This window comes from Sturnus vulgaris, chromosome 1 (assembly GCF_052056855.1).
Source record: "Sturnus vulgaris isolate bStuVul1 chromosome 1, bStuVul1.hap1, whole genome shotgun sequence".
Lineage (NCBI taxonomy): Eukaryota > Metazoa > Chordata > Aves > Passeriformes > Sturnidae > Sturnus > Sturnus vulgaris.
In genome coordinates, this window is record NC_142243.1 from 17,883,307 (window position 1) to 17,894,083 (window position 10,777).

The 10,777-nt window shown below is 38.1% G+C and overlaps 1 long non-coding RNA gene across 1 annotated transcript; it reads right to left on the reverse strand.

Annotated features, from left to right (window-relative positions):
* Positions 1 to 6,678, reverse strand: LOC106856665 (uncharacterized). The gene is made up of 3 exons (XR_015798865.1): positions 6,561 to 6,678; positions 6,319 to 6,444; positions 1 to 44 (listed from the first exon to the last, which is right to left on the reverse strand). It is a non-coding gene; the product is annotated as an uncharacterized LOC106856665 (long non-coding RNA).
* Positions 6,679 to 10,777: the final 4,099 nt, after the last annotated feature.

A 10,777-nucleotide genomic window follows, 5' to 3' on the forward strand; every position in this document is an offset into this window, starting at 1 on the left:
CTCTTAGTCAAGGAATCAAAGGTCTTTGCTGAGAGCAACTACTCCTGTGGAAAAGCAGTGCAAAGAGAAGAATTTAGAAATAACTTCTAACCAGTTGTTTATGACATGATCCACTTTTCAAATTAACAGTCCAATGCTTTAAGACAGTCTCAATCTGTGTTACTACAACCTAGCCACAATTTTCAGGTTCTTACTGAAAATAATGACAATTCTTTTTGCCTTACAGGTGATAATTACATAACATCAACTTAGTTGAGCAAGTTTAATTGAAGTCTAGCTGTTTATTTTTGTCTCAGAGAAACTATTTTTCCTTGTGATAACAGTGAAAATTGCCTATAAATCAGACATTATCATTGATTATTTCAATTGATTTTTTATTCTAGTACTGCTGCCCTCCAATGGAATCAAAAGATAATCATATCATCAGCAAACAATCTCACTCGTTTCTTGACTCCATAAACCAATATGTTCTCTGTATACCAGCTAAAATATCCTCATCATTCTCAGATATCTTAGTCTTAATTAAGAGAACAATGTAGAATAGTCTTGAAACTCCTTTCTCCCAAATTCTTTCATCTTTTTTCTGCCCAACTCCTGAAATATGGATCAATAGACTCCCCTTTCTTTGTGTGTCATGACAGTGCAAGCATTACCACACTATTAAAAAACTTGGTTTCATATAACAAGAGAGTTAAAAGGAGATAGCAGGTATAATTTAATATTCAGTTCCTGCAGATACAGATATACGTGCCATATGAAAATAATACATTATATGATAGACCAATTAAGTCAAGGCCTTTGAATTTGCCCACGGTTTTATCTGTGTGCATGTGTATATTAAAAAAAAAAAAGGATGAGGAAGTTCAACCTGAATATGAGGAAATGTTTCTTTACTCTGCAGGTGATCAAGCACTGGGACAGATTGTCCAGAGGGGGTGTGGAGTCTCCCTCACTGGAGAGATTCAAGAACCATCTGGACACAATCCTGTGCAATGTGCTCTGGGATGGCCCTGCTTGAGCAGGGAGGTTGGACCAGGTGACCACTGTGGCCCCTTCCAACCTGACCCATTCTGTGATTCTGTGAATAAGAAGTCTTCCACATGGCTGAGCAGTATCCAGCCTCCAGAACAACAACAGACAAATGTTTCTGATAAATGTATGAAACTAATCCCAAAAGTCAGATTTCTTCCATCTGTTACAGGGTTTCTATTTCCCTAAAGTACCAAGGTTTAGATCTCCTAAAGTTTTTATGTTCTTCCTAACAATAGTAGCTATTTTTACTGTCCACATAAACGCCTAATCCTTTTACTCTTCATTCTTAGTCAGACATGCTACAGCACAGGTCCAATTCTCAAGTGTACAATATATGGAATTACTCCTTATATTTAAAAATATGTAAATAGTTTAAATGTGTTATTCAATTCAACACAATAACCCTTCGTTCTTATATTACAACTTCAGTTTACAGATGCCTTGACTTGATCTTTTTTACCTTCCTTTTAAGCCACTGCACATTCTGATTTACCTCCTTTCTAAGCTGTCTTAATTATTTTTTTCCATATAGCTTTTCCAGACATGTATGTTTCCTGTCTCAGAGTCCCTCTGTGACTGTTAAACCTTTCTCAGATATGACATACCTAACAAGAAATACTGTAATCAATTCTAGGACACTACTGACTTATTCGAGTGACATTGAAACTTTCAGGGTATTTATTTTTACCCAGTTTCCTCAGTAAAGATTTTCACTAAGTTATCCACATATGGTAAACAGTTCATTTTCTCAGTCGATCACAATTAATTTAGATATACTGCTGAAGAGTATATTGTTCCAAGTATTCCCAACAGTATAAATTACACTGCTTTCATCAACAATGAATTTTATTTGTCATGGTGTTACCAGTTCACCAAACTGCAGAAGAACTCTCAGAAGTTTCTACAGGTCTTCTTCAGTTATAACAAAATTATTTTAATCTCACCAGAATATTTTTATTTTTCTATATTATTGCTAATTTCCAAAGTATAATGAACATATTAAATAACATCAGACCTAAGATCTATCCTTGGAGAATCCACGTTGTGACAAGCTGAGGAGGTTTTCATGTGTGATTCTAAATGTCTGAGATGCATAGTGAAATCTCTCATCCCATGAGAAACAGACTAAAGAAAAATTGACTTAATCTAAACCAAATGAGAGACAGCAGTTACACAACCATTATCTTAGCTATAATAGCAGGACACTTCCCATTCAGAAGGCAAGACTTAGGAAGAAGTACTAGTAAAAAATTAAGACACTCCTACGATTTTAGCCAGCTGTGAAAATCTACATGAATTAAAATGAATCCTTCCTCCTATCAGTTTCATGGTGACATCAGGGGAAAGAGACATTCTGAACGAGTGGACATGTCCCCCTCCCCATCACAGCCACTGCATCATTTTAATCTCATCTATCACACTTTATCTTAAAAACCTTAGTTATTTTTTCCCACCTCTCTCATAAAAAAGTTGTTACTTCAATTACTTTCTTTGCTGACATGCATGAAAACATTTACACTATACAATATATATTTACTATATTCTATAGTATATTATATAGATTCCACATATAGATTTACATATATAGAATCAGAATACACTTAGAATCCTAGAATGGTTTGGTTGGAAAGCCCCTTAAAGATCATCTCATTCCAGCCCTGCTGCCGTGGGCAAGGATACCTTCCACTAGATGAGGCTGCTCAAATTCCCATCCAACCAGACCTTGAACATTTCCAGTGATGGATCCACAACTTCTCTGGGCAACTAGTTCCAAAGTCTCACCACCCTTTGAGTGCCTATCTAACCTAAACTGACACTTTTATAGTTTAAAGCCATTCCCCCATGCCCTATCCCTACATGCCCTTGTAAAAGTTCCTGTCCAGCTCTCCTGTGGACCCGTTTCAGGTACTGGAAGTGCTCTAAGGTCTCCCTGGAGCCTTCTCTTCTCCAGGCTGAAAACCACCAACTCTCAGCCTGTCTGCACAGGACAGGTGCTCCAGCCCTCTGATCATGCCCTTCCTCTATCTGAAGGTAACAAACATATCCCCACTCAGTTTTCACTTTGTTAGCCTAAAGAATTCTCCTTTCTTCTGCTTTCCTAAGTGATTCCTTATTTCCCACGTAGACTCATAGAATATGCTGAGTTGGAAGGGACCCATCAGGATCGAGTCCAACTCCTGGCCCTGCACAGCACCACCCCGAAAGTCACACCATGTGCCTGGGAGTCCAATTGCTTCTTGAACTCTGTCAGGATTGGCTCTGTGACCGCTTCCCTGGGGAGCTGTTCCAGTGCCCAACCACGCCTTGAGTGAAGAAACTTTTCCTAATATTCAATCTAAATCTCCCTTGACACATCCTGAGGCCATTCCGTCAGGTCCTATCACTGGTCACCACAGAGAAGTGATCAGTGCCTGACCCTCCATTTCTCCCGGTGAGAGTGGAGGGGCGTCCTCTTGGTCTCCTTCAGGCTGAACAAGAGTGACCTCAGCTGCTTGTCACACAGCTTCCTCTCCAGACTTTCACCATCCTCATGGACCTCCTTTGGACATCCTCTAACAGTTTAATATTTTTCTTACACTGTGGCACCCACAACTGCCCCCAGCACTGGAGGTGAGGCTGCCCCAGTGCAGAGCAGATCAGGACAATCCCCTCCCTTGCCTGGCTGGTGATGCTGTGCCTGACGTCCCCCAGGACAGGGTTGGCCCTCCTGGCTGCCAGGGCACTGCTGGATCATGTTCACCTTCCCACTGACCAGCACCTCCAGGTCCCTTTCGGTGCGTACATCCAGGGTTGTCCTGACCCTGACACCTGACCTTGTTAAATTTCACATCTGGTAATTGCCCAATCCTCTAATTAGTCAAGATCTTTCCACAAGGCCTCTTTTGACTTAAATAACTACAGAAATATGTATCTAAATTCAGCCAGAATGATTAAGGACTTATCTGCATAAAAAGATGCTCAAGAAAAAAATGTTGCAAACTTTCTGAAGAAGTATGCTGTTGACTGAAGTGTTCGGATTGCTTTAGAAAGAAAAATCATGTCCCAGCAGCATGTTATTCATTGAACAATGTTTTAATAAAAATCGTAAAACATTATAATGATTATATCTTATAGTAAAATTTTATAGATTACTAGAGGTTTATTATTAGAGGCTCTTAACAAATAAAAATCCTAAATGGAACGCAAAAAGAATTCATCTCTATTTCAATTAATAATGTATATAAAATATACATAATATAATATTATCTATAATAATATAGTTTTAATACATATTTATATTACATATATAATAGTCTCTGTCTATTGTAAGAATGCTAAACTGCAACCTTAATCAAAGGATTTCTCACACTGCACATACTGAAATCCTATGTTTTTTCCTGTCTTGGTAAAAAAGTTTACCATTGCAAATATGTAGTTTCTGCATGTACAAGCAAAAGACCAAGAAGACACATGGCCATATGTCCCCATCTGGCTAACTAAAGTATAGTTGAAGAGTATGAGGCATTTTTCAGAAAATGAAGTTATTTTAAACAGTATAAATAGGTTCTGAAAAATGGCTGTGACACGACATAGCAAAGGCAACAAAAGAGTTTCTGCAGGCTGTAAAAGGGACTCAATTTCCAAAAAAAATACAGCAACCACAAAACACACACACACACATATGAATTATGAGTAAAGAACACTGCAACATAAGTAGAACCCCAGGAAATGAGATAAACTCTAAGTTTAGCCCTTACTTTTCCAAGACCTGGTAAGAATATAGGGATATGGAAACCGCTTCTATTAATAATTTCCTCTTCAAAGAAATGTATTGGCTGTTTCCTTTTCTGAATTTTTGCTTATGAAAGATCATCCTCAGAAGCGTTTTTTAAGTCCTTTTGAAAACATGGATGACCTCTGCTGAACATCCCAGATGAAGCCTCTCCTGTCTTGTACAAAATTGTACTCATATTTCTTTGTCGACCCTGGAAATGTCTCAGATGTGTTACTATCACGTTCATGATTTTGACAGTTATGTCAGCAAGGGTAGTCCTATTGTTTAATTTGAACTTCTCATTTACCAAGCTCTATTATGTTAACAGTAAAAAAAAAAAAAAAAAAAGACATTGTTGCAGTTTAAGACAAATATGCAGGTAGCAGATTTGCAAATGTAAGGACAGCAGTGGATAAATAAGCCCAAGTTGACATTCATTGTGTTAGAAGAATATTAGATGATCAGAAAATGGCAACAAAAATCACAAAAATGAAAGGAAGTTAAAAAAGGGAATGTTGCTTCTATCAATAAATGTGAAAGTGATCTTGCACACTGTCAATAAACAATAGAAAGCAGATGTCTTTACCTTGCATGACTATCTCATATAGATGATAATTTCAGACAACCAAAAAGATTTTAAAAGAGTTCTATACTACAGACAGTGCTTCTCTATCAGCTGATCGATATTTTGCTTTGAAATTCCTGTCTACAAAAGTCCCTAAACCTTTGAAATATTAATAAATGAGGTGAGGTTTTCTCCCTAATAGCCTAATAACCTGTTATTATTCTTTCAGAGAAAACTTCTGTATCCAACTGGGGTTTTTTTATTCTCATCTCAAATCCATAGAATTTTAGATTTCATACCTTTCATGCTACTGTCACACAAAAATTCCCTGTCTCACCTGAACTGTTTTTTTTTTCTTTTTCCATATTATCTATCTAGATTTTAAAATAAAATTCTTTTTCCTATACCATCTACATTTCCTTATGGCAGGTCTTTCCTTACTGCAGTTTCTTACTTCCCAGTTCACATCTAAAAGTACTGGTACAGTTATCTGCTGAATGCATCCACCCATTGCTGACACCAATTCCTAAACTCCCAGTTTCTAGTATGAAATAGTGTGAGGAACCCTTCGGTGCAGGATATTCTTTCTCTGGGTATAAATTTTATTTATGTTCATCCTGATACACTTCAGCTGTTATTAAACATCACAATTTTAATATAAATCTTGCAGACAGTAAGTATTTAGTGGGCCTTTTGGTTGTGGTTGGAGGAAACCTCAATGTATGCCTTTAAAAATTGTAGAATCTTAGAATGATGGTTGGAAGGTGATCTTGAAGATCATCTAGTTCCAACCCCCCTGCCCTGGGCAGGGCACACTTTCAGCTAGACCACGTTTCTCAAAGCCTCATCCAAACTGGCCTTGAACACCTCCAGGAATGGGCATCCACAGCTTCCCTGGGCAACCTGTTCCAGTGCCTCACCACCCTCACAGTAAAGAATTTTTTCCCAGTATGTAGTTTAAACCTACTCTCTTTCAATTCAAACCCATTCCTCCTTGTCTTGTCACTGCATGCCCTTGTAAACAGTCTTGCTCCATCCTTTCTGTAAGTTCTCTTCTGGTACCTGGAATATCTTCCGGTATCCTGGAAGGATGCTATCACCAAAAAAAAAAAAAAAAAAAAATTAAAAAAAAAATTTAAAAAAATCAATTCTGTTAGAACTTTAACTTACTTTGAAGGTCTACAGACCCCTGGCTTTCAGTTCACTTACAGGAGCCGAGGAGCCAGACCCCGGGGAGGTGTGGCACGGCCTGAGGGCTCCGGCCGCTAACGCAACGCCCGCCCCGACCCGGGGGCTGCAGGCGGTGATCGGTGCTCACTGCCCTGGGCCCAGCCGCCCTCGGCCCCGCGCCCCCCGCCCCGACCCGGGGCTGCAGGCGGTGATCGGTGCTCACTGCCCCGGGCCCAGCCGCCCTCGGCCCCGCGCCCCCCGCGCCGCCCGGGGGCGATCGCGCCGCGCCGCCCGCGCCGCTGCTGTTTCGCCGTTGCCGGGAGACGGCGGCGGCCGCGCCTGAGGGAGGCCGGGCCTGAGCGAGCCCCGGCCCGGCGGCCCCGCTCTCCTGCCCTCCCCTCTCCCGGTTGTCCCCGGGCAACGACTTCGAGCGTCTCATGTGAATTCCCAGGTGTCTTCGGGGAAGCGTTTCGCCGTGACACACGCGTTTAATCCATTGCTTCGCTGTTTATCCCGACTTCGAAGACGCTGCTTTGGGGGTGCATGTTCACCCGGTATTTCAATACACTCACATGGAACAATGGGCTCAGTTGTTCTTGAAGACTAAAGTGTCTTCTACAGGTAGGAAACGCACAGGTAATCTCAGACTTGTAGTGAGGACTTTTCACAAATTTTGTGAAGAGTGAGGATCTGTTTTGTGAAACAGAAAGGAAGATGGACAACAGCAGATGACCAGGAGAAAGTCGAGCCTACAGGGACAGAATGAAGACTTGGTGTTTTTACTTTCATCTGTGTTGGCCATGAGAAGTGGCAATCAAAAACACTGTGTGACAGACATATAATTGCAGCATTTTAGCCTGTCTTTTGGCAAAATTATGCAAATATATCAGGAAAAATATTTTTAATTTTAGTTTTATGAAAATATTCTGAATGTGTCCTTAAATAACAACTTACTAATAAGGAAGCAAAGAGAGAAAAAATGAGGAGAACAGCTACAAAATTCATGAAAATTCACAACAGAAAAAGAGTCAGAAATGACAGAATCCACAGAATAATAGAATATTCTGAGTTGGAAGGGATTCACAAGTATCATTGATTCCAGCTCTTGGCCCTGCACAAGACAGCCCCAAGAATGACAGCATGGGCCTAAGAGCATTTCCAAACACTTCTTGAACTCAATATATTATTGAAATATTATTTATTCTAACGCTAAAAAATATACAAACCAAAATAATACATATTGTATTAAAAATAGGAGATTATTAAATAAAAGAACTTCCTAGAGACTCAATACCTAATAAAGTGAAAAAGGACTTATTTATGAAAAGGACTACAAGAACTTCATTAACGACACATTTTAATAAAATTTTGTGACTAAACTTTTGACAAAGTCACTGTAGAATTTGTGTGCTGTCCTATAAAGGGACAGGGCCAATCAGTTTGATTAATTAAAACTTTAAAACTTCTGGGGAAAAAAAATCAAGTATGAATAGGAAACATATTTGAAATAATTTTAGGGGAAAACATTTTAAAACATTTTAAATATTTAATTTCAAAAGAGATTTAAATGAATAAGCTACTGCCAAATCAAAGTACTTGTTGAATGTAAGTGTTGGAAATTTGCATGTTGAAGTGTTAGAAATTATCTTTCTGCTTTTACTGGAAGTGCCACTGGGGGAGTAATTTCTCATTTCCTGAAACATCAGAAGTAGAATTACATTGCTTGTATGAAATAATTCTTTTTTACCATTAAAAAAAAATCATTCATAATTTATGCTTTAAGAAATACCTGATGACATACAGTACAAACAGTCTTGTCATATAACATGTTTTATATCAGTCTCTAAAGACACTTAAAAGGAACTTTCCTTTTCTGACAAGAAGCAGCTGGCTTAAGGAGTGATGAATTTACAACACATCATCCTGGCATTTCAGTTTTCTATATTACTTCACACATTAAATTACTCAATATCAATGTAAATGGACCTCTTTCTCTAGGGGAAAAAAAAAAGAAATCAAAATGGAGAACAAGCCTTTCCTTCTTTTAATTTGCAAGTGAGATTTGTAAGTCTTCATTTTTCATAGGCATCCTGCCTGAACAAGTGTATGGTATTGGAGTATTGAAAAATGTTCCCCCAATGTAGTTGTAATCTTTTCTATAAAACAATGCAATTAAATTCATGACTTATCACTTTTAGCAAATAGTGTAACACTATCATTTAGAAACTGATGACCTGCAGCCACAGCTTGTACCTAGTGCTGGTCATGATATATCACATCAGTTCATGTGTACGTTTGTACTTAATAGCTTGAGAGTCTCAAAAGGGGACAGGTGGTTCAGCAGTGAAAGCTTTAAGCCAGGAGTTGAGACCACACAACTTTGTGCGTAATCCTGAATAAACTGCATAAAATGAAACCAATTTAGTTATTTAACAGAAATGACCAAATACTTTTGTATTTCTATAGGTGAATTTCTGCCTATAAAACTGGGGATTTCTCATCATACACAGTGTTTTGAGACTAAATTCATTAAAGTCTTCAAAAATTGTTGTTGCAGCACATAAACATTACAAAATCAGGAAGGGGATGCTTAAGAGGTAACAAGGAAATCAATATGTGATACACTTGTTTCTTAGGCCATATGTGAGCCAAGAAAATAAGATTGTGTTTTACGTCACTATGACTATCACATTTTTTGGTTTTTTTTTTAAAAAAAGGAGGTTAAGAGTGCCCACTGCCAGCTAATATAAGTGAACATATACAAGTATGATTTTTATCTAAAGTGGTATTTGAAAACTGTAGATATTATCAGAGATGTTGAAGGATGTCTACAAGGAATGACTGAAAGAAGGGAAGAAGCTGAAGAAATTTTCGACCTTATATCTAACACAGATCAGATAACTCTGCCTAAATATTTTCACATCTCTCAGCAAATATATTTTAAACCTTGTTTTCCCAAGACATAGATAATTTTAAAGGCCAAACTGAATCAGTTCTCAGGGATACTGTGAAGTGTCACCCTGGATAGATTATTTGATATCGGGTGTTCTCAGAGACCGCAATCTCCTGTGACAATGAAGAAATACACAGATTGTGTTTAAAAAACCCAAGACTTTTCTTGCCCAAATTTCAATGTACAGCTTCATTCTTCAAAGATTAAATACTCTGTGGTGTCCTCAGGACAAATTATGCTGCATTGTTTCCATTCTTGTAGCAGCACCAATCCTCTGAAGCCTTGCCAAAGGCTGTGTTTCAGCAAGGAATGACAACTCTGTTGCATTTGAAGGCTAGAGTCACAAAATGTAGAAGATAGTTTAATTAATATTTTTAAGTTGATTCGATACTGCAGCACTCAAACTGAAAATGATTCTTTATCAAAGTCTTTGCTCACTTGATTGTAGATATAGAATTCTCAGAATTTGAGGGTTTGGTCCCTTTCTTTTTCTCGCTATGTTTCTTTTAGATTTGCAGGAGGAATTGAGAAATAGTTTCACTTTTCTTCAGTTCCTCTTCATTAATCTACTCTGTCATTTGCATAACTCTCTCAACTCAAAAAACAGTGCAGAGTACACAATTACAGTTTCATTTTACTTTTTCTTCCTGTGCAGCTTTTAAAATCTTAAGGCAAAATATCGCTGCAGCTGAGAGGAAAAAATCCCCTGTATAGGTTTTTTTTTTAAATTCAGAAAACAGAAAAGAAACAAACATTTTAAAGCTTGAGATAATGCACATGAGTCATAAAAATAAATTTTCCTGAGAAAGATACCAGTTTGGATGAAAGTTCCGCTGTGTTGTTTTATTTTTTATAACTGGAAATTCCCTTTATATCTAGAAAATGGGTTCAGAAATGAACATAATATAATTTAAAATATTTTACGTTGTTAGTCTAGATATAACTTCTAATTATTATGTATTACGTTCTTTCTTTTACCTAGGATACATCTCTCTGTTGTCCTTTCTGATGTTGTGAGAGTATGTTGATAGTCTGTTACTATTGCAAAAAAGCCAGATGCATGTATATGGGCATATCTAAATATCTTCAAGCTGCTCTCTTCCCTTTCCCATCACAGCCAGTTAAGGAAACTTCTGTAAGATTCAGTGCACCTATTTGTTCCCACACCCTACAAACACTTGTTTTGGAGTGCTTTTGCCAGACTCACACCTGACATGAGAATCCAGCATTTTGCTGGCCAACTGCTTAACAAACTCATGGGTAACTTGGGTAGCTGCCAGCCCTGCTGTCTCTGAAGCCTGGT